This window comes from Herpailurus yagouaroundi, unplaced genomic scaffold (assembly GCF_014898765.1).
Source record: "Herpailurus yagouaroundi ecotype Mexico unplaced genomic scaffold, PumYag 182, whole genome shotgun sequence".
Classification (NCBI taxonomy): domain Eukaryota; kingdom Metazoa; phylum Chordata; class Mammalia; order Carnivora; family Felidae; genus Herpailurus; species Herpailurus yagouaroundi.
The window spans coordinates 49,837,980-49,865,837 of NW_024412413.1; the positions used below are offsets into that span (position 1 = coordinate 49,837,980).

The 27,858-nt window shown below is 46.3% G+C and overlaps 1 long non-coding RNA gene across 1 annotated transcript in view; it reads right to left on the reverse strand.

The window, feature by feature from the left end:
• Positions 1-3,968: 3,968 nt before the first annotated feature.
• Positions 3,969-27,858, reverse strand: part of LOC121040786 (uncharacterized) — a 56,762-nt gene continuing 32,872 nt past the window's right edge. The window contains exon 3 of the long non-coding RNA XR_005795440.1: positions 3,969-4,264. This is a non-coding gene — a long non-coding RNA (uncharacterized LOC121040786). The remainder of the gene's footprint in view (positions 4,265-27,858) is intronic.

The window sequence follows — 27,858 nt, forward strand, 5'->3', positions numbered from 1 at the left end:
CCAGGCTTAGCGGAAAGAGTGCAGTGGTTGACAAGCCATGTCTGACACGTGTGAGGAGCCCACCGGGTATCTGGTCTCCCTCCCAATTGGAAGGCATTCTTCACACTCTACGTGCTGGTGGAGCAGGTGCAGCTGGAAGGAGCAAGAAACAGGCTGTCTTTCTATCTTCCCAGGTTCATTGGCACTCAGTACTCCCACACCCTCAGAGGTCAGAGAAGACTTTTCCGAAGGTGACCCAGAAAAGGGACCCTCAGTAAAGCCCTACAACAAGAGGTCTGTAATGAAGTGGCTGAGCGAGAGCCGCAGAAGGGCCAGAGTATAGATTCACGTTTCCTCCTCACTCCCTTTAACGATCGATCCTCGTGTTACACTAAACACCTGGGAGATAGCGAGGCTACGGTTTTCCGTGATGAGAAGCAGACGCGTGATCCCTGCCCCTAGAAGCTGGCTGCCCGGGGGCTCTGTGGTGCATCCTTGCTTCCAGCCAGCTGCCAACACTGGAAAACCCTACTCCCACCTTGAGCCCATCTCCAGCCTGCTTTGCTGACATTGTCCTTTTAGAGAGTATGCCCCTTCCAAATAAGAAGGTTTGAATAAATGAGTTATCTCTGTGTGTTCCTTCAGGTGTTTCTTTTTTTTTTTTTTTAAGTTTATATTTGAGAGTGAAATTGAGCAGGAGCAGGGGAGGGGCAGAGAAAGAGGGGGAGAGAGAGAATACCAAGCAGGCTCCGAGCTGTCAGCGCTGAGCCCAACTCGCGCCTCGAACTCAGGAACCTTGAGATCATGACCTGAGCCAAAACCAAGAGCTGGACGCTTAACCACGGAGCCACCCAGGCACCCTCTTTCTTTTTAACGGCAGTGTTTGCTTATGTTAGATTAGGGCGGGGTCAGGACCGACTTCATTCCTGTCTGTGGGTTCTCACCCTTTCAGTTTAGTTTCCTCAGAAAATGTTTCGATTTATTTTGGTTTTCAGTTTTAGCCCACAGTTCTCGTTTTTACTCTCTATTTCTCTCCTCAAGCCCCACCCCTCCACTCTCATGCCTACCCTCTTGCTCTTTCTCTGCTTGAAATCTCCCATAAAAAAAAAAAAAGCATCTTTAACTCTGTAATGATCTCTGTAATGTATCTCACTCCCCGGTGGAGGGAGATATGGTGGCAAGAGTGTGCATCCAGGAGACCTGGATTCTTTCACATAGGAGCTGTGTGATTAGAGACAAGTTAACTTCCAAGAAGAGATGCTTCCTGCCCTATCTTCTTTGCAGAGTTTTTACAAAGATCAAGTAAAGAAATGCCCTCGAATTCTCTTTGTGAAGTCCAAATTGCTGGGTAAACGTTATTTAATCATCGCAATCCTTTTGCAAATCTGGTCACCCCACTGTAAGGTGCCAATTATACTGCAGGAGGATCTGATTGTCCTTTGTGGCAGCTGACCAAAGAATGACAGCTTCTAGGCAATGCCTCTCTCAAATAATTCTCCCTTATCTGGGGTTCCTCTTCATCATTCCCAAGAATGCTGCCTGATTTCCTGACATTAACCACAACACAGACACATTCAGGAGGGAGAAGCTAGTAGGGCACCTTCAGTCAAGGACACACCATCACCTGCATCAGCGTGCCTCCCACGTTACTCAGAGACTTTTATCTTTGCCATCCATAAACTTCTTTAGGTGCAGGTCAGAAATCTCCAGATCCCTCCCAGCCAATGTGTAGACAAAATTGTAGAGGAAGACTGTGCTTCCAATGTTGGGATTTCTGTTTTGACAGCCTTGTATTTGTATCTCAGTGAAAACCCCCTTAATGCTGAATCTGTTTTCCTATTGGTGTTCTACTTTAGTAAAATGATAAATTGCATCTAATCTGTGCTATACTGCGTGGGAGCACTTCCCTAAAAATCTTCTCCATACTTCTATTTTAAGAAACGATTTGCATTGAAAAGTTAATGAATATCAGCATTGTGTGTGAGGAGATGGCACCTAACTAAAAGCTCAAATATCGCATAATACAATCAGTTCGTATTTTCAAGATAGCAGTTCATCAACTATAGAAATTTGGTTTCTGAAAATCCTCAGGGTAGAATTTATAGTTGAGAAATAAAATATCATACAGAAAAAAAAAAAAAGCCCACCAGGTCTGGTAGAGCTAAGGTGCATTGTAAACCTTAAAATATTCTGACAAATATATTTTAATCAGTTTCAATGAAACAATAAAGGCAGCACATTCCATAAAGACAGAATCAGTGAGATGATGAGGTTTTCACCATTTGAAATTTCTGATGGTGTGTAGAGTATTTGTTTTGCCTCTCTCTCCAAAAGGGATTTGCCGCCATAGGCCCAGAAGTATGGCTGAGCAGGAGGAAAGTCAGTGCTCCCATAGACTCGGCCACGAGAGGCAGGAATGGGATAGAAAGCAGGCTGATTGTCTTTTGCCTCTAACCAGGCTGCATGAGACCAGGGAGTAAATACCCAAATGATACCCTGAAGTGCTGAAGGGAAAGCAGAGGAGTATATTCCAAACAGATCAATCAATGTCATGGGCATGCGGGGTGGAGAACCACGGCAAATGATCAAAGCTGAGGCTTAGAGTCCAATAAAGAGCTTAGAAAGGAGAGAAAGAAGCAAGAACGAACAATGGTGGGAGATAAGGCATTAACCTCTGCAGCAGTTTTGCACATTCCGGGTACACTGTGTGGACGCGCCAGGTCCGTCCAAATGTTAGAGTGATACCTGGGCTGCCCTTGGACCTCCAGCAAAGGTCTGAATCCAACGGCAGAAGAAATATGACTTGGGCTGTTTCTGTGTGCAGAGTCAAAGAAGTTTAAGTCCCAGGAGGGCATGCCTCTTGAGGAAGGAGAGACAGCCTACAGGGCAGTGAGTTTCTGACAGCGGACCAAAGCATCCCTCCAAAAGTCTGTCCTTCTGGCTGTGTGTCCTAGAATCAGCCAGCGCTGTGTAGGTCTTCATCAGGTCTTCAACGATTTATGTGCTTCCAACCGCCCTATGAATGAAACTAACACTTCCCTCTAGTCACTTATTATTCTTCCTTTTCAGAGATCTCTCTCCATCTTCACTTCTCCTGCTGTTATATTATACAGCATTTCTTTAATAAACAACCTCAACATTTTCAACGTCTCAGCAAGTTTTGATACAAGTACGTTCATTCATATCTTCCACTTAACAACCAAGTTTCCTGCCAGTCCTAACCTGTCCTAGTCTCAGTTTATTACTGAAGATCCTTGTATTAGGCTTATTATCAGTATGTTTATTTTCTTCTTCAACAAATCCAAAGCTGGAGAAGTTGGTTGCCAAGAGGATCTTCTTGGAACTGTCAGACCAATTCCCTGAGAATTCAGGAGAGCGGCAGTTTCTTAACGCACCTTCTCTTCTCTTGAGATTTCCACCATCAAAGTTTTAAATATTCAGGCTAGTCATCAATGAGCAAAATGTCTGATTTTAGAGACATGCCTTCTTCAAGCAAAAAACTAGACCAACACCTACATTCGTCAGCTCAGGATGCGATATAACAAAATACCATGGACCGGGTGGCTTAAATGACAGAAATTTCTTTTCCTTCTGTTATGATGACTGGAAATTCAAGATCAAAGTATCAGCACAGTGTCTGTTGAGAACTCCCTCCCTGATTTGCAGACAGCTCCCTTCTCCATAGATTCACTAATGGCAGAGAGAGAGAGAGAGAGAGAGGGAGCAAGTTCTCTACTGCATCTTCTTTTAAGGACTCTAATCCCATCCTGAAGACCTCACCTTCTTGACCTCATCTAAACCGGATTATCTCCCCAAAGCCTCATTTCCAAATACCATCACATTAGGGCTTAGAGCTTCAGCCTATGAATTTTGAGCGTTTGAGAGAATTCAGTTTACAGCGCCATCCAAAGAGCAGATAGGGTACATTTCCGGGATTACCGCACAACTTTCCATACACTTTCCATACCAAACCGAAAGCAGTATGTGGTACATAGTAGCTGTTTAATAATACTGGTTGAGCAAATCGAAAAATGAGCAAATGTCTAGACCTATCCTTCCAATATAATGGCGTCGCATAGCAAGAATCAGCATGCATTTGTTAAGCAAATGGATATATTAGTGAATCAATACTTGGTACCCACATATTCTAGCATTGGAGACCAACCCTGCGCTATAGTTTGTTAGCTGGATGGATCTCACTGCCTGCTGCCAAACCTCCTTCCTGCTCACTGTTTGTTCACTGCGTTCTTATTTCCACCGTAGAGCCTTTGGTGGTTACCTGTCCCTGCAAGAAAGACAAATAGGGTAAGGTTTGAATAAAGCACGGCTGGTTTCTAATCCCACAGCGACCATTTTATACTTGGGTAAAACTGGGCACATCACTGAATGTTCCTAACAATCTCAATCTCCTCGGGGATTCAAATACCTTCAAAGGAAAACAATTAGAATTAAATTTTTTTAAACAAAATTATATTTCATCAGCCCGACGCAGCATCTCGATACATGTCTGTTCTCTCCTGAGAGTGGGCAATTTCCATTTTCTACAAATCCTGTTTCTTCTGTGAAAGTTTTCTCCCTAAAATTGTGTTCAGTCTTGGTGACATGGTTAATCCAGGCACTCTGCCCTCTCAAAGAGGCCCTGAGATCTGATCTACCGGCTCCTTCTTTTCACCGCCTCAGGCCTCCTAGGGGCAGGCATGTATCCCAAGCTTAGCCAATCACGTTCTCTTAGGACATTGCTGAAAAGCATGATACGAAGAGAAAAGAAAATGTTTTTAGGTTCATTCCAGCCGTGATACCTTTAACAGTCGTGTAATTTTTCGTGGTCTTACCTCATTTTCCGGCCCGATTCTCTGGTCTTCCAATTGACTACATGAACTTAATCAAATATATGATTTGATTAAGTTAGCTGCAATTAGATTCTCTAGTTGGCAACCACAAAACGCTGGCTATAATTTTTAAAAATTATATTTTTACGGGTGCCTGGGTGGCGCAGTCGGTTAAGCCTCCGACTTCAGCCAGGTCACGATCTCGCGGTCCGTGAGTTCGAGCCCCGCGTCGGGCTCTGGGCTGATGGCTCAGAGCCTGGAGCCTGTTTCCGATTCTGTGTCTCCCTCTCTCTCTGCCCCTCCCCCGTTCGTGCTCTGTCTCTCTCTGTCCCAAAAATAAATAAAAAACGTTGAAAAAAAAAATTTTTTTTAAATTATATTTTTAAAACTTCTCTTAAAGGCACAAAAGTAGCCAAATAAAAAGAAATAGTTCTTGTTCATAGGCAGAAGGATTTGATAGTGTAATGATAAAATTTTTTCTGTGAAATCAACATGGTAGTAATGAAGCCACCAAAGGCTTGTTCCCAGCTGAAAAAAAAAAGTTTACTAGATATTGAAAGGCATTGTTATACCCCAAATTATCAAAACTGCAGTACTGAACTTTTTAATTAAGGATACATTGATAGCTATTTGGGGAAGAAAAAAAACCCTTCACCTATCAAAATAACTTCCAGAGGGATCGAAGATTTAAATGCAAAAAGTAATCATAAAAATTTTATGAGAAAATAATATATTAATGTACTTACGCTCTTGGAGTGGGAAAAGCCTTTTCAAGTATGAATCAAAAATTGAAAGTCATAAGGGAAGAGGCTGATTAATTTGGCTAAATATATTTTAAAAATTCTCAGTAGAGCAGAAATACCAAACACATGACCCCCTCCACTGCACTGATTCCCGGTTTGCTCCTAGCCTCCTCATATTACTTGTGATTTACCATTTAATCCCTGTAATCGTTTCTTTGTAACCCATAGTGAAGATTCCATATCAGTACTTAGTTATACAATATTGATCCAGATTCAGGAATCTGGTGATAGTCCCCTTGAACTGAAGCATGTGCATTATTGAAATATGTGTGAAATGATGAAGGTAGAGTTTTAAAATACATATTATCTGTCAAGTAAGCGCTTTACATTCATTGTCTCCTTTAATCCTAACAAATAATTCAGCCCACAGTTCTAAATGACTAATACTATTACATGCATTTTACAGATGAAGAAATGGAGAGTTGAAGAGGCAGGGTGAAGACTTGAACTCAGGTCTATCTTTGAACCGAATGTGTGTTGTTAGTAGCTTCATTGCGCGCTGTTGATGGAATGGAGATTGACACATCTCCATTTGGAACACTTAGTAAGCATAAGACCAGATGCTACCTATTGTTCTCCCCCTCTGAATAAAAAGCAAGCTTCACTACACACACAAACACATGTTCATTCATTCAAAAACCTTTACTGAGTATCTACTATGTGCCAAGTATAAATTCTAGAAGTTAGTAATCTGTCAGTGAATAAATCCAAGTGTCAAAGTGTCTGCTCTCAGGGGAGGAAACAGTACGAAGCAAACACATAAATGCTACATGGCAATAAATGCTAGGAAAGAAAAAGCAATTAAGGAGAATAGAGGGATAGAGAGAAGGCAGGATGATCTATTATGACGGATGGTCAGGAAAAGCGTCTCTATTAAGGGGACATTTGAGCAGATACTTGAGGCAGTAGGGAGCCAGGCAGATATTTAAGAAGAGAGTAACAAGCGCGAGAACTCCAAGTGCAAAGGCACGGGCACACTGTCATGCTCATGAGGACCGCCATCCAGAGCAGTGTGACCGGAGCGAGCGGTGGGCAATGAGGTCAGAGGTCTAGCAGGGGCTAGAACACCCGGGGAACATGTCCACCTGCCACGTTCACAAACAATACCCTTTAGTGCCAGTGTCTATGAGACAGCATTGGTCTGACTTTCAAGCAGAAAAAGCATTCTATACTCTTGTGTGCTCTTGGAAGAGAGCTGCACAATCTGATGGCAGGCTCAAATCACCTACTGTGCGGTACCCAACCAGAAAGGCCCACTATGCCCTTAGAAAATGGGAAGCCAGGAGACATTTATGATTAACTTACACATCTGCTAGGTAATCTCTCCCATTATTGTTTTCATCAAGCAGAGTAGACTAAACAGTTGAAATGATCAATTAGCTTAATTGCAACTTGGAGCCGTGTTCCCTACCGTGAAATGAATTCTTTCCACTTTGACGAGGTTATGCATTTGAGATTTACAAGTGATAGCGCTAGTATGATTTTAGTTTACAATTACTCTGATTCTCCTCCTTGTGGGTTCTTGTTAAAAACTCAACCTGTTTAACGTTCAGTCGTTAGCACATATTGGGGGAAGCGAATCAGGGGAAGGAATTCTGTGGATTCTGTAAATACATTTTTGTTTTTTAATTCTGTTCAGCTGTGGTCCGATGTCCTATGTAGACTTGTGATTCGGACCCAAGTCTGATCAAAATCAATGTCAAAAGATGAATTTCACAAGAAAAAGAGTGAGGGGTTAAGAAGGTAACCTTTAAAAGGGAAGATTGTTTAACTGCAATTGAGTTACTGTATTAAGAAATTACATTCCTAAGGATCAAGGAATGACAATTTTTTTTTTCTATCCAAGGCCATACAGTAAATATTTTAGGCTTTGTGGGCCATGTAGATCTCTTTTATGACTACTCAACTCAGTGTGGAAATAGTATGTAAATGGATAAGCCTGGCTTGTTCCAATAAAACTTTATTTACAAAAGCAGGTGGCAGGCAAGATTTCCCTCACAGGATGTAGCTTGCAGACTCCTGGTATAGAGCCTCTGGTTATTTATTTCTGCAAGTGATCAGGAAAACAGGTAAGGAGATAGAAAAATAGCACAGCTTCTTTCTCTGTTCTCTTTGCTCATGAATCTCCAAACCAAATGTGATTTTCTTTTTTTTTTCAACGTTTATTTATTTTTGGGACAGAGAGAGACAGAGCATGAACGTGGGAGGGGCAGAGAGAGAGGAAGATACAGAATCGGAAACAGGCTCCAGGCTCCGAGCCATCAGCCCAGAGCCCGACGCGGGGCTCGAACTCACGGACCGCGAGATCGTGACCTGGCTGAAGTCGGACGCTTAACCGACTGCGCCACCCAGGCGCCCCCCAAATGTGATTTTCAAAAGCAACCCAATCAGGCAAAAACAAAAATAAATACCAAATAGAAATAATAGTGGGGCTCAGGGTACAGATTACCTCTGCAGTCCTAGGACAATGCCAAATATATCGATGCCTAACCACGGCAGGGAGGACTCTACTTTTGCAGTGGGTCATAGCAAGTGTCTTGTTAAGGAAGGTTTCCAGTCAGTCATATGGTCCCTCCTACTTTTGTAGCATGTGAAATCTGACTAAGGTTTGGGGGCGTGGCTGTGACAATTGGATCAACCTCTATCACAGACTTTCCTTTCTGGGCCAGGAGAAACTTACTGGCTTTCCCTGGGCTCCGGCTATGGAGACCCTCCTGGCTGGCTCCCCCGCCCTGATGTGCCAGCCTCCCTCCCACATTCCCGGCCAGATCACCAGAAGGGTGCTCCTCGAGAAAGAGGCAAGACACAGAGGCAGGATTGCTTCCTGTACCCACTCAACTCAACTATAAACCCTTAGAAGGGCAAGGTCATACGGCATATTTCTTTCTTGTACCCTTTAAGAGGCTAACATAGACCTGTCTGCAGAGAGGGTGCTCGAGGAACGCTGGTTGGAAGGAGGTGCCCCCAACCCTGTTGCTATTTATCTACTGATCGTTCAGGGCCTTTTCAGGTCCTAATACTCAGCAGCCCTCACTGACCTTTCCCCCTACCTCCTCGCACACCACTTCCCATGCCAGACAGGAACTAAGCCCGAAGGTGAGACGCTTTACTTGTTGGAGAGCCTCAGAATTTTGTTTTCATGGCCCATAAGCAGATACATTTCGTGATTCTGTAACATTAAATCACATGCGTCCTCATTAACCAACAGTGGTGGTGGAAAACCTAAACACAGAAATAGGCTGGTGGGACATGTGAAAGGCACACGTTCCCCCTCCCCAACAGCCTTTTTTTTTTCTTTCTTTTCAGATGACAGTGACAGATTGTTCTCAGGAAAAGGCATAAGTTACCCCGTGTGCTGGACGCTCTGTTGTCACCTCAGCGTTGCCACCCCTCTAAGTCTGGTTACCACGTTTCACAAATTCCCTTCTCTACACGGCCCAGCTTAGGGCTTGCCCACGAGAGGAACTTGCAGACATTTGGGAAGTGGAAGTGAAGCACAGCCGTGCCTATTCTCCAGAAGCGGCTGTAGGCTGATGTGGAGGCAGAGAGGAGATTCCCAGGGGCTTCCAGAGAGTTCTCCAGAATCATCTGCTTTGCCGCAGCAGACTGAGACTGTTGAAGCTCCTCTAGGATTTCTAAGAATTCCAGCAGCTTCCAGGCAACCACCTGCGTAGGTACTCCTGCCTGAGATCAACAGCGTCAACAACCTTGACCTCTAGAGGCACCTTTGCTGATTTCTGCACCCTCAGATTTCCCACAAAACCCCTTAAGTCCATGTTAAACCCTTTATCCAGACTGAGCCCTGTTTTACCACAGGTAAAGAAGGATAGGGTAGTATACAGTTAACAGCACCTTAGCATTTACTTTCCTTTCAGAAAAGCATGGGTGTTAAGGAGAGCCAAGTGCTCTATTCCATTGAATCTAGGATGTTTTTGCTTATAAAACATACAGGCGCCACTAAGAAAGAAAAATGCCCCCGGAGCACCTGAGTGGCTCAGTCGGTTGGGCCTCTGACTTCAGCTCAGGTCATGATCTCACAGTTCGTGAGTTCGAGCCCCAAGGCAGGCTCTGTGTTGACAGCTCGGCTCTGTGTCTCCCTCTCTCTGCCCCTCCCCCGCTCACGCTCTGTCCCCCTCTCTCTCAAAAATAAATAAGCATTAAAAAAAAATTTTTTTTTTAAAAAAGAAAAAGAAAAATGCCCCCTCCATGGAGGTCAATAGGAAGCCCCTCCATAAAGCTGGGAGACCAAACAGTTATATCTCCGGTGCAAGCATAAATGAGACATCTCATTTAGGAAAGGAGGGGGAGACACTGCCGACGGGGCAGCAAGAAAATCTCCCCGGTTAGAATTTGAACTACAAACTGCTCAGGCGGCTTTGCAGTCTGAATTTACACTGCCAAAGTAGCCCCCAAATGCTGAGGCAGAGAAGGTACAGGTTTGGGGTCGGTGATGCCCTCAATAATCCGCCCCAGCAAAGGCAAGCCCTCCCTGGAAGACCTCACTTTCAGTCCAGGTGCAGGGCTTGTGGGCCTGCACCGACAACCGGAAGATGCACTCTGTTCTCAGACTCGGAGCACGGAGATAAAAACCACGGTGGGTCTTAGAACTATGAAACGTGTTGGCAGACGATGCCCTACTAGCTGTGTTCTGTGAGTTTCCCACTCAGAAGGTTGAGAGCATCGCCTTTGGATTGGGATGCGGAGTCAGGCAGTTAATCTGCATAGAGCCCAGACTCTGCTGAGTACGAGACCCCCACCTGGCCCCATCCCAGTCTCCAGACGTGCTGTCACAGGCTTCACACGCCATGCACGCGCTCTCCACACTCTGTTCCAGCTTCTCGCAGCCACTTCCAGCTCTCAAGGCTCACTGGCCCCTTGCACATTTCTGAGCTGTAATACTCCTCATCCGTCTGCTCTCCGCTCTCTCCTGTCCTTTGTGGGTTGGCTCACTCAGGAGGAGAGCATTGCCTCCTTAGGGAAGCTTTCTCTGAGCGTGTCTGGTTTACGTGTGCCTTCTCTCGGCTTCCATAGCTCTCACGTTCAGTAAGAGCCCACCAGGGTGCTTACGCTTTGCTAAGAGTTAAGCTTAATAAAACACAAAGTGCCTACCCCAATGGCCGGCACACTCTAGATGCTCTATAGATGCAATTTCTCTTCTCCCTTTCTTTTTTTTTTTTTTTTTTAACGTTTATTTATTTTTGAGACAGGGAGAGGCAGAGCATGAACGGGGAAGGGTCAGAGAGAGAGGGAGACACAGAATCCGAAACAGGCTCCAGGCTCTGAGCTGTCAGCACAGAGCCCGACGCGGGGCTCGAACTCACGGACCGCGAGATCATGACCTGAGCCGAAGTCGGATGCTTAACCGACTGAGCCACCCAGGCGCCCCTCTTCTCCCTTTCTTAAGGGCCTTGAATGTCCAGTTCAGCAAGATGCGTTCCCTACAGCATGCTGGCCACAGTTGAGGCGACAAGGGTGAATAAAACAGGCCCTGCCCACGAGATGACAATACGATGAAAGAAAAGCAAAGAAAAGTAGCTTTTTAATTCACACGAGACAGTATTACAGTGACTCACGGGATGGCCTGAGTCAGGCTGCTTGTGTGGCTCAGGAAAAGGAGCAAAGAGTGAGGATCTGACGAGCATCTCAGAGACCCAGTTATCACTAGTCTGGTAGTGCAGAAGGTAGAGATTCGTGAGCAAAGACGTGGGTGCATGAGACGACAACTGTAAGAAGCGATGTGATCAGTGTTTCAATTTACACAGCTTTGTATCCCAGAGTTCACGGGACCGGGCACATGGTGGGAAGGAACGAAGCAGTGAAGGAAGGAAGGAGAGAGAAGGAGACAGGAGAGGAGTCTGTCCTGCATTTAACAGTCCAGCTGGTTATGGGCAAATGGAGCCCATATTTATTTATTTATCTATCACTAACCACTAAAGCATCTAAGTCAAGAAGGGAGGGAGAGGGAAAGAGGGGGGCAGGAGGGAAAAAGAAAGGAAGGAAGAAAAGGAGGAAGGAACTCCGTGGGGAGGATTTTTTTAAATTTGTTTTCGTCCTTCTTGTCCCACACTCTTGACCTTCCTCCCAGTTTTTATGAACTTAAGATTCCATGGGGCGCCTGGGTGGCGCAGTCGGTTAAGCGTCCGACTTCAGCCAGGTCACGATCTCGCGGTCCGTGAGTTCGAGCCCCGCGTCGGGCTCTGGGCTGATGGCTCAGAGCCTGGAGCCTGTTTCCGATTCTGTGTCTCCCTCTCTCTCTGCCCCTCCCCCGTTCATGCTCTGTCTCTCTCTGTCCCAAAAATAAATAAACGTTGAAAAAAAAAATTTTTTTTTAAAAAAAGATTCCAAGGTGCCCATCCAAACTAGGGAGATGGCCCTCTTCCCCCCACGCCAAAGCAGCAAGGACCTGTGTGCGGTTACATGTTGGTAAATATTTAACAACCGGCTCTCCAGGAGGAAAACAAAAGCCCTGATTCACAGCACAGGCCAATTTCAGTAGCACAAGCCCTTATCTCGGCCGATTTCAGGCTACCACATGACACAACTGGTCCCAGAACTGGGAAGAGACAGCGCAGTGGGCTCTCAGGAGCTGGTACAAACCGGCCCCAGCACGGCAGTCTGCGTGGGAGTTCCAGAAATGCAGAAGGCCGGCAGGGACGAGAACCGGTAGCTAGAGCACCGGGAACAGCAAGCTGTAGGGTCCTAACTTCTGGAGGCCCCAGGCCAGTTTTTCCGCAAGGGGCCACCCCTCCGAGCACCCTGGGAGGTCACATGGTTCAAGGCCCCAGCCCTGCAGGAGGTGGTTCAGGCAGAAGATGCGGTAAGAGTCTGATGAGAATGTAGATAGTCACTAAGGCTCTGCTGCACTTGGGGTGAAATCCGAAGTCCAAAGCTGCACCCCCTCCCAAAGCCCTAGAAAGCCAAGAGGCGGCTGCGGTCCCGAGCTGAACACACAGGAGCCCCCCTTGAACGTGTGCTGAAGGAATTAAGGTGCTCTGCTGTGCGCCTGGCAGGTGGTCAAGTCTCCTCGAGGGGAGGAGGAAACAGAGAGGGAGGGTGAGCACAGTCATAGTATCCGAAATACCTGTAAGCTTCCAGGAGCGACAGGAACATTTATACAGCACGAGGGTATCCATGGGAATGAGGGAAGGGTAGTGGACAGAGGGAAGTTTAGACTTCTTATTAGAAATGGCTAAATAATGCAGGTTCTTGGGACAGAGAGAGACAGAGCATGAACGGGGGAGGGGCAGAGAGAGAGGGAGACACAGAATCGGAAACAGGCTCCAGGCTCCGAGCCATCAGCCCAGAGCCTGACGCGGGGCTCGAACTCACGGACCGCAAGATCGTGACCTGGCTGAAGTCGGACGCTTAACCGACTGCGCCACCCAGGCGCCCCATTAATGCAGGTTCTTGAATTGCCCTCTCTTCCTCCTTTTTCTTATCAGCTGGGAGAAAATGGTGAGTGGGCACAGAGGTAGTGGGAGTAAAACAAAGAAACTGTTTGTAGCAAAACAAACAAGAGGCTGTGGCTCATGGGCATCAAACTGCAATCTCTCTCCTTCGCCAGGCAAATGTGGGGCTCCCTCACCCCGTCCGACCCCCTGCTGCTAATTCTCCCCTGGATGTGATCAGAGAGTTCAGGCAGATTATAAAAATGCTGAGAGATGTGTCCGCACAAAGGCTTGTACGTGGATGTTTATAGCAGCGTTACTTAAAATAGCCAGAAGGTGGAAACAACCCAAATACCCATCAACGGATTAATGGATAAACAAAATATGGTATATCCAGACAATGGAATGTTACCAGGCTATAAAAAGAAATGAAGGACTAATATATGCTACCATATGGATGAATCTTGAAGGCATTATGCTAAGTGAAGGAAGCCAGCCGCAAAGGACCACGTGTGACCATATGATTCCGTTCCTTTGAAATGTCCAGAGGAGAATATCTATGAGATAGAAATTAAATTGACAGTTGCCTAGGGCCGAGGACGGGGCCGGGGGAAAAAAGGGATTGCGGGTTGCTTGGGGGGGGGGCGACGGAAATGTTCTAAAATTGACTGTGTGGATGGTTGTACCTATCCGTGAATATACTAAACACCATTCAACTGTACAATTTAAATGGGTGAATTTTATGTTAGATAACGTGTATCTTAATAAAGCTGTTTTGAAGAAGCTGATGGAAGCTGACGTATGATGTGTGACGTCTGACCTGTCCTTGCCTCAACCCCTCCTCCTTATTACCCCAGTCACAGCGTGGCATCATTCAGCCGGACTGCTGAATTATGGGTGTAGGACCTCTCGGACTACTGAAGCAAAACTCGTCAGACAATAAAAACAAATGAGACAGAACACATCTGAGGGGAGAGATTAAAAGTAAACAGAGGCGTGCAGCCACTGTCTCTCCAGCTACCCAGTCCAGACACCCAGGAGTTATCCTTGGCACTTCCTTGGCCATCATTCTCCGTATTGGGTCCATCATCAAGCCTGTGGATGGTGCTGCCCCAATACTTCGAACCTCTCCCCTTTCCCCTGTCTCTACTGCTAACCCCTAGGCCAAGCTATCACTTAAACACTCCAATAGCCTCCTAACCATCTCCCTACTTTCACTCGTGCCCTCTCTGGCTTATTCTCCATGCCGTAGAGCAAACTTTCTGAAACCCAAATGTAACTGAGTCACAATCCCCAATAACTTCCTATGGCTCTTAGGAAAAAGAGAAAAATCCCGAAGCTTGCCTACAAAGTTCTGTGTCATCTAGCCCCTACCTTAGCCTGCTGGCCACAGCTTGTAAGAGCCTTCCCCTGGCGTTCACTGCTCCAGACACACTGGCTTTCCTTTATACTTCTTCAGAGGAACAATGCTTCCTTATTCCACAGGGCCTTTGCACATGCTGTTCTCACAAGCAGAAAGGCCAAATCCCTAACCGTTCACTTGGATCCTTTTTGTCCTTCAAGTTGTAGCTCAAATATCACTCCAATGGCTTCCCCTAACCACATTACCGAAAGTGGCTGTGCCCCATCCCCTACACTCTGTCACACAATCTGGTCGTTCCCTTCATAACATGAGCACAGTCTGTAATGGATTGATTATTTATTAATTCTCTACTGGAATGCCAGTCTCCTCATCTTGTCCCAGACTTCCTAGTCCTAGTCTCTCCCACACACCCACTGCCAGCCCCATACAGGGAACAAGTTCTCAGCATAAATTTAGGAAATGTGACATTCGTGTTTATTCTCTTCACGTGTTCTGTTTCACCTCTGCAATTCCCCAGGGCCCTCTATCTTCTCGCTGCTCTGGGGCCTCAAGGCATATCCCCTCACCTGGCCTGGCCTATCCAGACAGTCTCAGTAAAAAATGGCGTTCCTCCTTCCTTCTGCCCCTTCCCCATCCATGTTGCTGCTGACCTCAACTGAAGCGTAAGAAATCCATATCCAACCTAATTAATTTACACGATAGTGAGGATGTGGCTAGCCCCTTAAATAGGTGTAGGAATGATATTTCTAGAAGAGTACCAGCAAGAGAACCCCTTCAGCAGAGTAGCACATGAGGGTATGGCCAAGGGGCTAACTACCCCCCCCCCCCACCCCGTCCCCCCGAGACAACCGTCCTCAGCTGCTCTGGCATTTTATCACCCGTCTCCTTCCTTTACTCCTGCAACTTCCAGGGCATCAGCAACTCCCAGATGAGGGCAGGGGATGGGACAGACACGACCTCAACTGTTTGTACACAGGGCCATTTTCAAGCCTAGGTTTTGCATTTGGGCACCGCCTACGCTGCAGTGCTGATAAATATATTTCAATTGAATTCTTCCTGAACTCCGTGCCCCAGACTTACCCAGATTGTTATATTGTTTCACATCAGGTGTTTTATCGTAGCACTGAAACAGGAAACCACTGTAAGAAACCAGCTCCACACCTAAATTAGTCTAGATCAAAGGACTCCAGATTCTGAGTGCTTGTTGGCCTCTGTGTCAGGTCACAAGTTCAGGCTAGGTCCTTCACACTTGTGGGTCCAATGAACAGAGCTCCCCAAGGTTTCCTCATTCAAGACCCATTGGGGGGGGGGGGCTGGGTGGCTCAGTCAGTTGAGTGTCTGACTCTTGATTTTGGCTCAGGTCATGATCTCACGGTTCATGGGTTCGAGCCCCTCGTCGGGCTCTGTGCTGACCGTGCGGAGTCTGCTTGGGATTCTTTCTCTTCCTCTCTTTTTGTCCCTCCCCGCTTCCTCTCGAAAATAAATAAATTAATTAAAAAAAAAAAAAAAACACATTCGGGACACTTGTTACAAATGCATCTTCTCAAGCTCCTGGCTTGCTGAATTAGAAGCTTTATGGGAAGGACCACCTGGTCTAAAGATTATGGGAAATCTCCGGGAGAGGGGGTGACTCCTAGAGCAGTCGTGGTTTTGTCCTTGGTAGTTCCACCCCCGGGAAACCCTCATGGTAGTCCCACCGTTGGAATCTCTGACCTAGCAGGATGGGGCCCAAGAAAGTGAATTCCTAACAAGGTCCCTGGCCGGGCTGGAGCTGCTTCTCTGGGCACCACCCTTCAAGGATCGCCGCTTTTGAGCAAAAGTCTTTGAAAGGATCATCGGTGTTTGCTGTCCTCCACCCCTCCGTGGCCATTCTCTCCTGAACGCACTCCATTTCGGATTTACTCCCTTTCTTTCCCCTGGAAATACTCCCGTCAGGATCATCCAGGACCCGCTCTTTGCTAAGTCCGGGCTCCCTTCATCTTACTTGGCCTCCCTGACATGCCCCATCCGTGAAATGTTTCCTCACCAGACCCCCAAGACACCCCCCTCTCACTCTCCTGGTTTCCCTTTTAATGGCACTGACAACTCCTTGGCAGTCTCCTGGGCTTGGGGACCTCTTTTCTTTATTCTCTTTCCTCACTGCCTACAAAATCCACATGCTAATGGCTCTCAAATATACTCCACCTCAAGCCTGGCTCTCTCTCTGGAACTGTACGCGAACCGTATGTATCTCATATATCTGACCGCCTTGTCAACAATTCCACGCACATGTCCATTGAGTAGGCATCTCAGACGCAGTTACAGAATTAAACTTTCATGCCCCTTGCCTCCACCGTCCTGCTCCACGCCCCATCTCAGCAAAGGGCACCCCCATGCTTTTCATTGCTTAGGCCCAAATTGTTTGTGTCATCCTTGACTCCTCTCTTTTTATTTTTTAAGAAAAGTTTTTTAATGTTTATGTTTGAGAGAGACACAGCGTGTGAGCGGGGGAGGGGCAGAGAGAGAGGGAGACACAGAATCCGAAGCAGGCTCTGAGCTGTCAGCACAGAGACCAAGGCAGGGCTCGAACTCTCAAACCACAAGATCGTCACCTGAGCCGAAGTCGGATGCTTCACCGGCTGAGCCACCCAGGCCCCCTCCTCTCTTTTTATCACAACTCATACCCCCTCCATGAATAATACTGTGGGATTTCAAGGCTCACCTTCACTGCCACCACCCTGGCCCAAATGACTCTTGTCTCCTTCCTGGATTCTTTTTTTTTTTTTTTTTTCCAACGTTTATTTATTTTGGGGACAGAGAGAGACAGAGCATGAACGGGGGAGGGGCAGAGAGAGAGGGAGACACAGAATTGGAAACAGGCTCCAGGCTCTGAGCCATCAGCCCAGAGCCCGACGTGGGGCTCGAACTCACGGACCGCGAGATCGTGACCTGGCTGAAGTCGGACGCTTAACTGACTGTGCCACCCAGGCGCCCCTCCTTCCTGGATTCTTGCAACCACGTCCTAACTGGCCCCCTGGCTTCTGTTCTTACCCTGCTTTGGTCTGCCCTCCATGCAGCAATCAGAGTGATCCCGTGACAAGAAGGACTCAAAAAAAAAAAAAAAAAGTCTCAAGAGTGACCAGCAAAAGCCTGACCAGTCTGTGCAACTGCCTTGTCCCACATCATCGTTTGCGCACTCCAGCCACTCACGCCAGTGCAGCTCTACTGGGCTCGCTCAGATATGCAGGACACCTCAGAGTCTTAGCGTTTGCTCTTCCCCTACCTGGAATACTCTTCCATTATACGCCTGCACAGCTCACCACTCTTCCCTTCCATCCCTTCTCAAGTGTCATCTTCTCCGGGACGCCTTCCCTGACCAGGCTGTTTACAAGTGTTTAAGAACCCCAGCTCTCATTCCCTGTCCTCTCTCATGTTCGTCGTCAGATGCGTTCCCTTAATTGTCTTATGTTATTTACTGTTTATCTACCTCCACTGGATTGTAGGTCGATAAAGGCACAGATTTTGTGCATTTTGTTTATTGATGTATCTGTCGGCGCATAACCAGTATTGAAAAACATTTGTTGAATGCATGAATGAGTTCTGATTTTGATACTAGGTGCTATGCATAAGTTATCTCATTTATCTCCATTTCCCAGCTAAAGAAACTGAGGTCAACACGGTTATATTAACCACGTTTGTCTAAGGTCGGTACAACCTCCAGGGTGAGCCCTTATTTGCCCGTGGTCTTGAAGGGGGCCCATAACTTTCTGACTGACTCTCACCGGACACTGGAATTTGTCCCCAAATGACAGGTCATTCTCGGTAACAAGGACAGCTGGGATTCAGGTCTGTTTGGCTCTAAAGCCCTGATTTTTCCACAATGCTACCAAACCCCTACTACAGATTCCATGGTATTCTGGTAAATGTGGTTAGGTCATTCAAAGCATTCTTTTTTTTAACTTTTTATTTAGATTCCAGTTAGTAAGCATGCATAGTGTAAGGCGTACAATTTGGTGATTCAACCCTTCCATACATCACCCTGTGCTCACCACAAGTGCCCTCCTTAATCCCCAACACCTATTTCGCCGCACCCCCCGACCCACCTCCCCTCTGGTAATCATCAGTTTGTGCTCTGTAGTTGAGAGTTTGTTTCTTGGTTTGCCTCTCTCTCTCTCTCTCTCTCTCTTTTGCTCCCTATGCTCATTTGTAACGGAAAGCGGTCATAATTGACTGCACGTTGAGTAACAGTTCACCCTGTCCAGCTCCCAATCCCCATGCTCAGTGCTTTCTAGATTTCCTAACCGCAGATTGTCTATTCCCACTCAGAGTCTTGCTGAGCCACTTCTAGCTTCTGAGCCTGAAGCGGGGTTGGACTGCAGACAGGGCCTGCTTCGTCAGCCAGTGCAGAAATGAGTGCACTAAAAGGCAACCTCCAACTTCCTTCTCTAAACGTCCCCTGGTCCTCTTGCTTTCTCACTGCTTCTTTAATGTCTCAATAGCCGCCATGTCAGCATTAGGATCTTCATAAAACAAAAGGAAGCCTCACTCTTAGAAGAAAAACAAAACAAGACAAAAGTTTTCCATGGAAGTTGGCTCTCTCCCCATGTGCCCCCACTTATGGGGTCTTTTCAGTCTCTGCAGAAATAGTGTCTTTTCCACTGTCAACCAAGAACCCTCGGCTGTAAGACTTAGAATTATTTCCCCTACAATTCCTTTACTTTTCCCAAACTGCCATGCAAAATCTCTACCTCTTTGTGGTCCCTTTTTCTCTCTTGCTTATGACTCTCCTGTCTCTTTTTAAGTGAGTATTCTTAACACAAGTACTTCTAATTCCATGAAAAGTCAATGAAAAGTCTCAAAAATGCCTAAAAATGCAGAGAGCATTTAATTTGTCTTAGGAGACCTGCTGGAGGAAATATTGTTGTCCTTGTCGCTGAGAATTTCAGTGACTCGGAGACAAATTACATCTATTGCCTAAGGAATGAATCAGAAGATGTTGGCGACACCCTCTTAGATATGGACAAACAAGGAATATTCCCTTGTGGAAGGGTGTGCCCAGGCAATGTTCAGAGACACAAAGGTCAAGATCCAGATAATCCCCATGACCATAGTCAGCCCTTCTGCTGTCCCAAGAATGATCAGAGCCGGGGTTACTTGGAGCCGTTTTCTGAGGAGTCCCTATCTACCTTACCCCCTAGGACTTCTGTGCTTGTGCAGTGTGACTTCACTGCATGAAAATAGGGAAAATAAATGCAAAAAAGAGCAGGGTCTCTGCTCAGAGAGCAGCGCTAGGGCTCTCTTAGAAGCCTTCCAATCATGACTCAAAGCATGGTGGAATTTTTTAATTCGCCCCCTTGTCTGCCAACATGATCAAAAGTACCCAAGTAAGAAAGCACCAGGAGCTAGACAGTCTTCCCAGCAGAGGCTGCATTACAGCTGAGCATTGTATTCAAGGGGCCTGTCCCAGGCAGAGAAGGTACAGGAACCAATTAAGATCTGTGGAGGCCCTCGGTGTTGAGAAGGCTACAAAGAGGTCATTTTTAAATAAAAAATGCTAAGCCATAAAATAAATATAAAAGAGTCCTTTTTTTTGCCCACTCTGATATCAAATAATGTCTTTTAATTTTTTTTAACGTTTATTTATTTTTGAGAGAGAGACAGAGCATGAACGGGGGAGGGTCAGAGAGAGAGGGAGACACAGAATCTGAAACAGGCTCCAGGCTCTGAGCGGTCAGCACAGAGTCCGACGCGGGGCTCGAACCCACGGACCGCAAGATCATGACCTGAGCCGAAGTCGGACGCTTAACCGACTGAGCCACCCACGCACCCCTGATATGAAATAATTTGAAAAGAAAAGATACTGTTCCTCTGACTTACCGGCGCCCTACACACACACACACACACACACACACACACACACACACATTCTGTTTTCGAAGTAACAAGGCCATGCCAGGCAGAGGTTTTCCTCATAGGAACTTGCCTGAAAGCAGAAGACGTTTATCCAGATTCATCCATCCCTTATTAAGTGCCAGCTATCTGCCAGATGCCACACTCAGCAAATTTGCACATCGCCTTTGCTGATCCTAGCAATACAGTTTTATGGTGATTTGGGGACCAATTCCATCCATTCCACGCAAGTGAGAGCAAATCAAAGGGTTTGGTAACTCCTGCCTAAACGGCGGACCATGTTTTACAAACAAGAAAACTAAGCGTGTTGGTGAATCCACCAAGTAGCAGAGGCCAAAACAGGCGAGACACGCAAGTGATTTATTAAGGGAAAAAACAGGAGCAGGCAGGCAGAGCCTTCAGACCTGGCTCCTGTGAAGCCAGGAGAGAGAGAAGAAAGGGGGTCAAGTAGGAAGAGTCTAGGCCTGTAGCACACATACATGAAGGGCACAGCCAGGCTTAGGAGGGTCCTCAAGCCAAGGAGGGTGCCCACTGGAGGAGTCACAGATGTGTCCCGAATGGGGCTGCCTTGATGTGTTACTGTGCTAGGTCACAGGCTGGGAAGAGACCCCCTGGCTGGGGGTAGATCCAGTGACTGGGGAGTGGGCTGGAAACAGGGCATCTGTCAATTATGTCCCTGAAGCAAGACATCTGAACGGTGTATTTCCTTGGTCACCACACTGAGGCATTAGAGAATGAAAATCAGTTTTCCTGTGTCACCTCGCTTGTTTGGGGGTGAAACTGTGATTCAAATCCCGGCTTTTTGGGTCCGTGTTCCGTATTTTTCTCACTCTACCAAGCAGATCCCTTAATTCGAGATGGTGTGGAATTATGGAATTTTAGGTTATTTGCATTTATGTGTTAAATTTCATTTTTTTTTTAAAGGTCTCCTTTCAACGTGTGGCAGTCAGCTGGCTTACGAGTTGGGGAGTTTTGCCAACTATCAGGCTGTCCTGTGTAGGATTCTATCCAGGTTTCTGGGTATAAGCCCGAGCCAAGAGAAAACATGACACCCTTGAAAAGTAACCAGGCATCATCGTACCTCAGGCGTCTCTGAAATAGAACTTGCATTCTTGTCGGAGACACAGCATCCTGCCCTATTAAACATCTTTTCTTCCGGCGGATACCATAAGACAATGAACAGACACATCAACTTCTAGCTGTGACAAAGATTGGCTTTTCTGACACATTCACACCCCTCTTTCTCTCCTGCTAAGGAGGAGGTCTTGTGGCACAACAAGCCATCAAAGTTGTGCTGTCGACGATCGCAAAAGAAAGGTTTGTTAAATAGATGCCATCCTCTGAGGAATTCGTCCATTCCACAAATATTTACTGAATGCCTCCTATGTCCCAGGCACTGGAAATGTAGTATTGGGTATGGGGACAGATGAGCCCCTAGTATGAAATTTTCCCTCCGGGGGGAGGAGAAAGGCAAGAAACCACAAAGAAATAACACGGAATAGCAGTAACCGCTATGAAGAATATAAAACCTTAGAAGAGGCTTGAAAGGAGTGGGGAAAGGTGGAGGTGCTTAAATAACACTCCAGGGATGGCTTCTGAGCAAGGACATGTAAGAACGGAGCCATCTGTGTGAAGATGCCAGGCAGAAGGAACCTTGGGGAGAAAGGGCAGCTCCCGGAGGCAGGCACACGCGTCTGCATTTGAGGCGATGGAATGGAAAGCCTGCAAAGTACGTGGGGGTGTCATGGCTCAGAGACTTAGCTGGGGACCGAGTCACACAGGGCTTTGTAAAATCCAGATAAAGATTGGATTCCATTCTAACTGCACCCGCGAGCCGCTAGAGAGTTCTAAGCACAGTAGCGTTGGGAGTTGAGTTAGTGCTGTGGGAGAAATGCATTGTGGGAGGCGAGGATAGAAGTGGAGTGGCTGTTTGGCAGGGACTGAAGTGGTCCAGAGGGAGAGCATGGTGGTGATGGCGATGGTGAGATATGTTCAGGTCCGGAAGCCCTTGGCCTCCTTCCACACGAGCCTGTGGGAACCCCGCCTCATCCATGCAGAATGGAGGCCTGAAATAATGGTCTCTGAGCCCTGACCACATAGGATGTCATCTGAGACGTCAGTAGGATGCAGTGTCGAGCTGGGATGTGGCAGAGGGTCTTAGCCAAAGACAGAGAGGGAAGTCAAAAACGTGTCTCACTTTGAGCACGGTTGAAAGGAGATTCAATTCAACAAGCAAAAACCTATTAAACCGTATTTTGGGGGATTTGGGGCATGTGTTTAGGATCCGCTATTGGTAAGATGCGTTGCTTCTGGTAATCGCCTGTGGCTGCACACCCCTGGAGACACTACAAGGCACACTGGTGAGTCACATGCTCCCAGCGGTAGCTAACAATTCTACAGAGCTCACTGTAGCAGGCACCGGGTGTTTTTCCCCTACTATCTCATCTAATGCTCATAGCAACTCTATAATGAAAGATCATTATTCCTACTTCATGGATGAGGAAACCGAGGCATGGAGAGGCAAAGTTATCAAACCTGATTACTCTCACTTTGACAGATCTCTTCTGCTAAATATGAGTGGGGCTCCAATGACTCCAAGGACCTTCGACCCTCACCCTGTAACCCATGGCTGTCTTGCATTTAAGGGCACCTGTGGCATTCTGAGGGGCATCTTCTAAGACATAGAGCTATGGTGCAGTAATCACGGAAGTGAGTTTTCTCATTATAGGTGTTTCCAATGTATCCTGGCTGTCAGAAGGGCCCAAGAGAAGACCTTAGAAGAGGGCACCCAACCCAGCAATTGCACTACGAGGTATTTATCTAAGGGATGCAGGTGTGCTCTTTTGAAGGGACACATGCCCCCCATGTTTATAGCAACACTATCGACAACAGCCAAAGTATGGAAAGAGCCCGATTGTCCATCGACGGATGAATGGATAAAGAAGATGTGGTATATATATATACATAATGGAGTATTGCTCAGCAATCAAAAAGAATGAAATCTTGCCATTTGTGACTACGTGGCTGGAACTAGAGGGTATTATGCTAAGCGAAATTAGTCAGTCAGAGAAAGACAAAAATCATATGACTTCACTCATACGAGGACTTTAAGAGACAAAACCGATGAACATAAGGGAAGGGAAAGAAAAATAATATAAAAACAGGGAGGGGGACAAAACATAAGAGACTTTTAAATATGGAGAACGAACAGAGGGTTACTGGAGGGGCTTGGGGAGGGGGGATGGGCTAACTGGGCTTACCCAGTTAGGGTACTACCTTACCCAGTTAGGGTACTGGTAGGGGCACTAAGGAATCTACTCCTGAAATCATTGTTGCACTATATGCTAACTAATTTGGATGTAAATTTAAAAAATAAAATTAAAAAAAAAAAAGAAGAGGGTGCCCAGCCCTCAATAATCAGAAATTGCACGGGGCGTCTGGGTGGCTCAGTTGGTTGAGCGTCCAACTTCGGCTCAGGTAGTGATCGCGCAGTTCGTGAGTTCAAGCCCCACGTTGGGCTCTGTGCTGACAGCTCGGAGCCTGGAGCCTGCTTCAGATGCTGTGTCTCCCTCTCTCTCTGGCCCTTCCCCTCTCGAGCTCTGTCTCTCTTTCTCTCTCTCTCTTTCAAAAATAAATAAACATTTAAAAAATAAAAAAATAAATTGCGGGTCCACCAATGTCATGGTCCAGCTCTAACCAAAGCACTGTTCAGCCTCATAGTGAGGAAACTTTTAGCAACGAGTTCATTTATTATTTATTGACCTACTAAATGCTAGGCACTGTCCTAGACACTAACGGTGACAGAGAACAAAACTACTCTCTGCCTTCAAGATTCTTACAGGTTAATAGAAATACCAACCAGGTAGACTGGCTAAAGTTCACAAAAGGAGAGAATTAACCACACAAAATGTGTGTGTAAATATTTAACCAGAAAACTGCAGACCAAAGAAATGTGTTAGCTGAACAGAAACTAGGATCCAGAATCCATGTGGGTTGGGGCGGGCAGGGAGAGAAGGATTTAAGAGAAGAAAGGGGGAAATTATGAAGGCCGCAGCAGAGGAATTTGGAGTATGTCTAAGGATTCCAGACGTTTCACTGAAAAAGGTAGCATCTGGCTGTGTTTCTGCCCGAGGCCATTGTCCTCCTTTGAGGCTGAAAGCACTTGCCATCTGCTGGAGGATGCTAATGTTAATACAAGAAGCATTTTGCTTATGACTTCTATTCTGCCCAGGAGAGGTGGGTAACAACTCTAATAGCACATGGAATGGAGGAAAGTATGTTCTTGGGAAGCTCCCAGGCTAAAATCTGACCACTCTTAAGACCTCTTCGTGAGATAGTAGGCAAGATTTGCTTAGGGATCTTTTGCCAGTAATTTTTTTTTTTTTTCCAATTGGGAGAAACAAATCTATGGCAGAAGGATGAACGTTGGGAATTTGAGGATTCTGGGGCTAAAGTTACCCTTCTCCTTCATCCATCCCACTCTCCCAGACATATGAAAGAGTCACTTGGGTAACGAGAAGAGGAAAACAGGAAAGGTTTCTGGTGAAGGTCCCACCCTTTCTTCTGAGTTAGAATTGCTCATCTGGGTCATATTACAGAGGTGGGGACAAAGTTTCCAGAGGCTTCACTAAAGTATTTTCTGGGAGAGGGAATTGGCGTCTTCTTTTCTTCCCCTCTTTGGCATGGATTATTAGTTCTTTGACACTAGGTGAAAACAAAACGAAACAAAAAAAACAAAACAAAACAAAACAAAAACAAAAACAATGGGTCTGGGCAATAGGAAAGAGAGGGCAGCTCTGGGTAGAGCACTTTCTCGTGACACCAGCCTCCAGGCCAACCATCTGGAACGCACCTCTTCATCGATGCCATGAGTAAGAACTCTCCTGTCAGTCATAACACCGCCTTTTCCACTTAAATTACAAATACTTTTATCTGGCTTGTGGTTACCTTTTAGTTCTGCTTACAATATTTTTTACTTACTGAAGGATTTTCCTTTTGTATAGATAGTAAGCTCTACCAGTGTTGGTCTTTATAGTTTCTACCTTTGACTTTAAACATACACAAGGCTCCCACATCCAACATTTTGAATTATTCATCTATATGCATTCTAATTCTTAATTTTTTTTAACGTTTTTATTCTTTTTTGGGGGGGGGACAGAGAGAGACAGAGCATGAACGGGGGAGAGGTAGAGAGAGAGAGGGAGACACAGAATCTGAAGCAGGCTGCAGGCTCTGAGCTGTCAGCACAGAGCCCGACGCGGGGCTCGAACTCACGGACCGCAAGATCATGACCTGAGCCAAAGTTGGACGCTTAACCGGCTGAGCCACCCAGGCGCCCCTATATGCATTCTAATTCTTTAGCATTAATCTATTCTATTTTTGTGTATGACATGGGATAATGATCTCATTTTAATTCATTTTCCCACATAATTAATTTTCCCGGGACAACTTTTTTTTTTTAATGCATTTCTTCAGTAATTTGAAATGTATTTTCATCATACACTAAATATTTTATACGCTTAAGTATGATGGATCGCAGCACCACAACATTGCAAAGTATTTTAGAGCCCCTCCTAATGGTATCCTGCCTGCAGGAAGGTAAGACAAATCTTGTTGAATTCAGGCATAGCCATATAACTTGTGTCGGTCAGTGAAAGGCAAGTAGGAATGACAAGTATCACTTATGCAAAAGGCAGTAAGAGTCAGTGAGTGGCTCATCGTGCCTTTCCCCCCCCCCCCTTTGTAACAATACCATTAATGCTTCCTGATAGATACTTCTCCATCAGCCCACATCCCAGGATGAAAACAACATGGAAGAGGATAAATCCTTGGGGGGGGAAGCTAAGCATTCAAATTGTCTTGTACCCAGTCAGTTTTAGGGTTTCGGTGTTATCTTCCCTCCACTAACACAAGAGTCCTGGCAACAGAATGGGCTGTCGTGCCGTTGTCCGCATTACCATTTCACATATGACCATCTCTGTCAATTCCTGCCTGTGGGCCCGACCAGAGCTCCGTGGGAAATGGTAACATTGGGTTGCCAGAAGTGGTGTGGGAAGGTGAAGAATGGGATATACTTGGGGAAATGCTGAAAGGTAAGGGATGTGGGAAGCCGGTAGAAACTTGCCCAAATCCCCTTTCCTCCAACCACGGGTGCTGCTTATGCCTCATGAATGCAAGCATGTTTAGAGACGCTGCTGTGGCAGTCCCCCTGTAAGGCACCGGACTTTCTGAGAGTTGGCACTGTAATTGAAACACCACTGGGTCTGGAAAGATTAGGTGCAAAGAAACCCCACTTTCAGGGGAAGGGCTCCTTTCGTGCCCTGCCTCCGCTTCCAAGTGACTTGCCCGTCCCCCAAAGGGCTGAATGCCAACCCTGAGAGATGTCAATGAGGCCCCAGAGAATGTTCAGGTTTGCATGTTTCCAACTTCAAAACCTCTTCACAGCCTCAGGCTTAGCCAGTGGGAACCGATGGATTCTAGTCCGAATCACGTTGGTGTACGATAAGACCTAATTCTGTGCCTCTGCCTAAACTTTGACATTGAATGGCAGCCAAAATCTGGCTCTCTTTTGAGCTGGAAGTCAAGGCGAACTGTACTATTTCAAAGAGCATTCCTACTCCAGCACCCCCCCCCCCCCCCGCCACAGCCACCTCCACAGCTCTGCAGAGATTCACAGACATATAAATCAGAGTTGGCTCAGGGTAGAGGAGGAAGGAAAACTGGACGCCACCCAAACTGGAGAAGTCATACCCAGAACAATTAGTTACCAGCAACATACATTCCAAACAGCACATCACAGGAACAGGAATCTCCCAAGTTCAGTGCAACTAAGAACAGAAGCAGCTGGAAAAACAGAAAAGAAGAAGAAAAAAAAAAAAACTGGTAAAAATTCTAACAGAAAGCTACATTTTTGCTATTGACTGAATCTTTCTGTTTCCTCCAAATTCACGTGTTGAGACCTAAGTCCTAAGGTGACGGTATTTGGAGGTGAGGACTTTAGGAAGTCCTTGGATCATGAGAGCATATCTTTTCTGAATGGGATTAGTGCCCTTATGAAAGAAGCCCCAGAGACCACCCTTCTCCCCTTCCACCATGTGAGGATACGGCAAAACGACAGCCTCTGAATCTGCCAGCATCACGATCTTGGACTTCCCAGCCCCCAGTACGGTGCTGTTTATAAGCCACCCAGTATGCGGTATTTTGTTGTAGCAGCCTAAACAGACTAACACAGTAAAATGAAACAGGATTCTTTCCAGCTGTTATGGGAAGTCCTACCTGAGAAAAGGGCATGCAAGAACGGCACTGGGCACAGGAAGAGTGTTATCAGTGAATTAGATGGTGGAAAGCAGGGAAGGGCACAAACTGGACCAAATCCAACCTATTCGCATTATTACCCCCTTCCTGAGAAGGAGGCTAAAGGAGCAGGTTATACATGATGGTGGTATCACTACAGTCATGCTGATGTGGCTGTAAACTTGACACGGTTCTTACTCCGTAGCTGAGGGTCAATCATTCTGAATGATTAAGAGTCGTTTTTCTTCATACACCCAGTGCCCAGACCGGGCAGCCCAAATAATCAGCACTCCTTCCAGAACTGCGCCGTATAA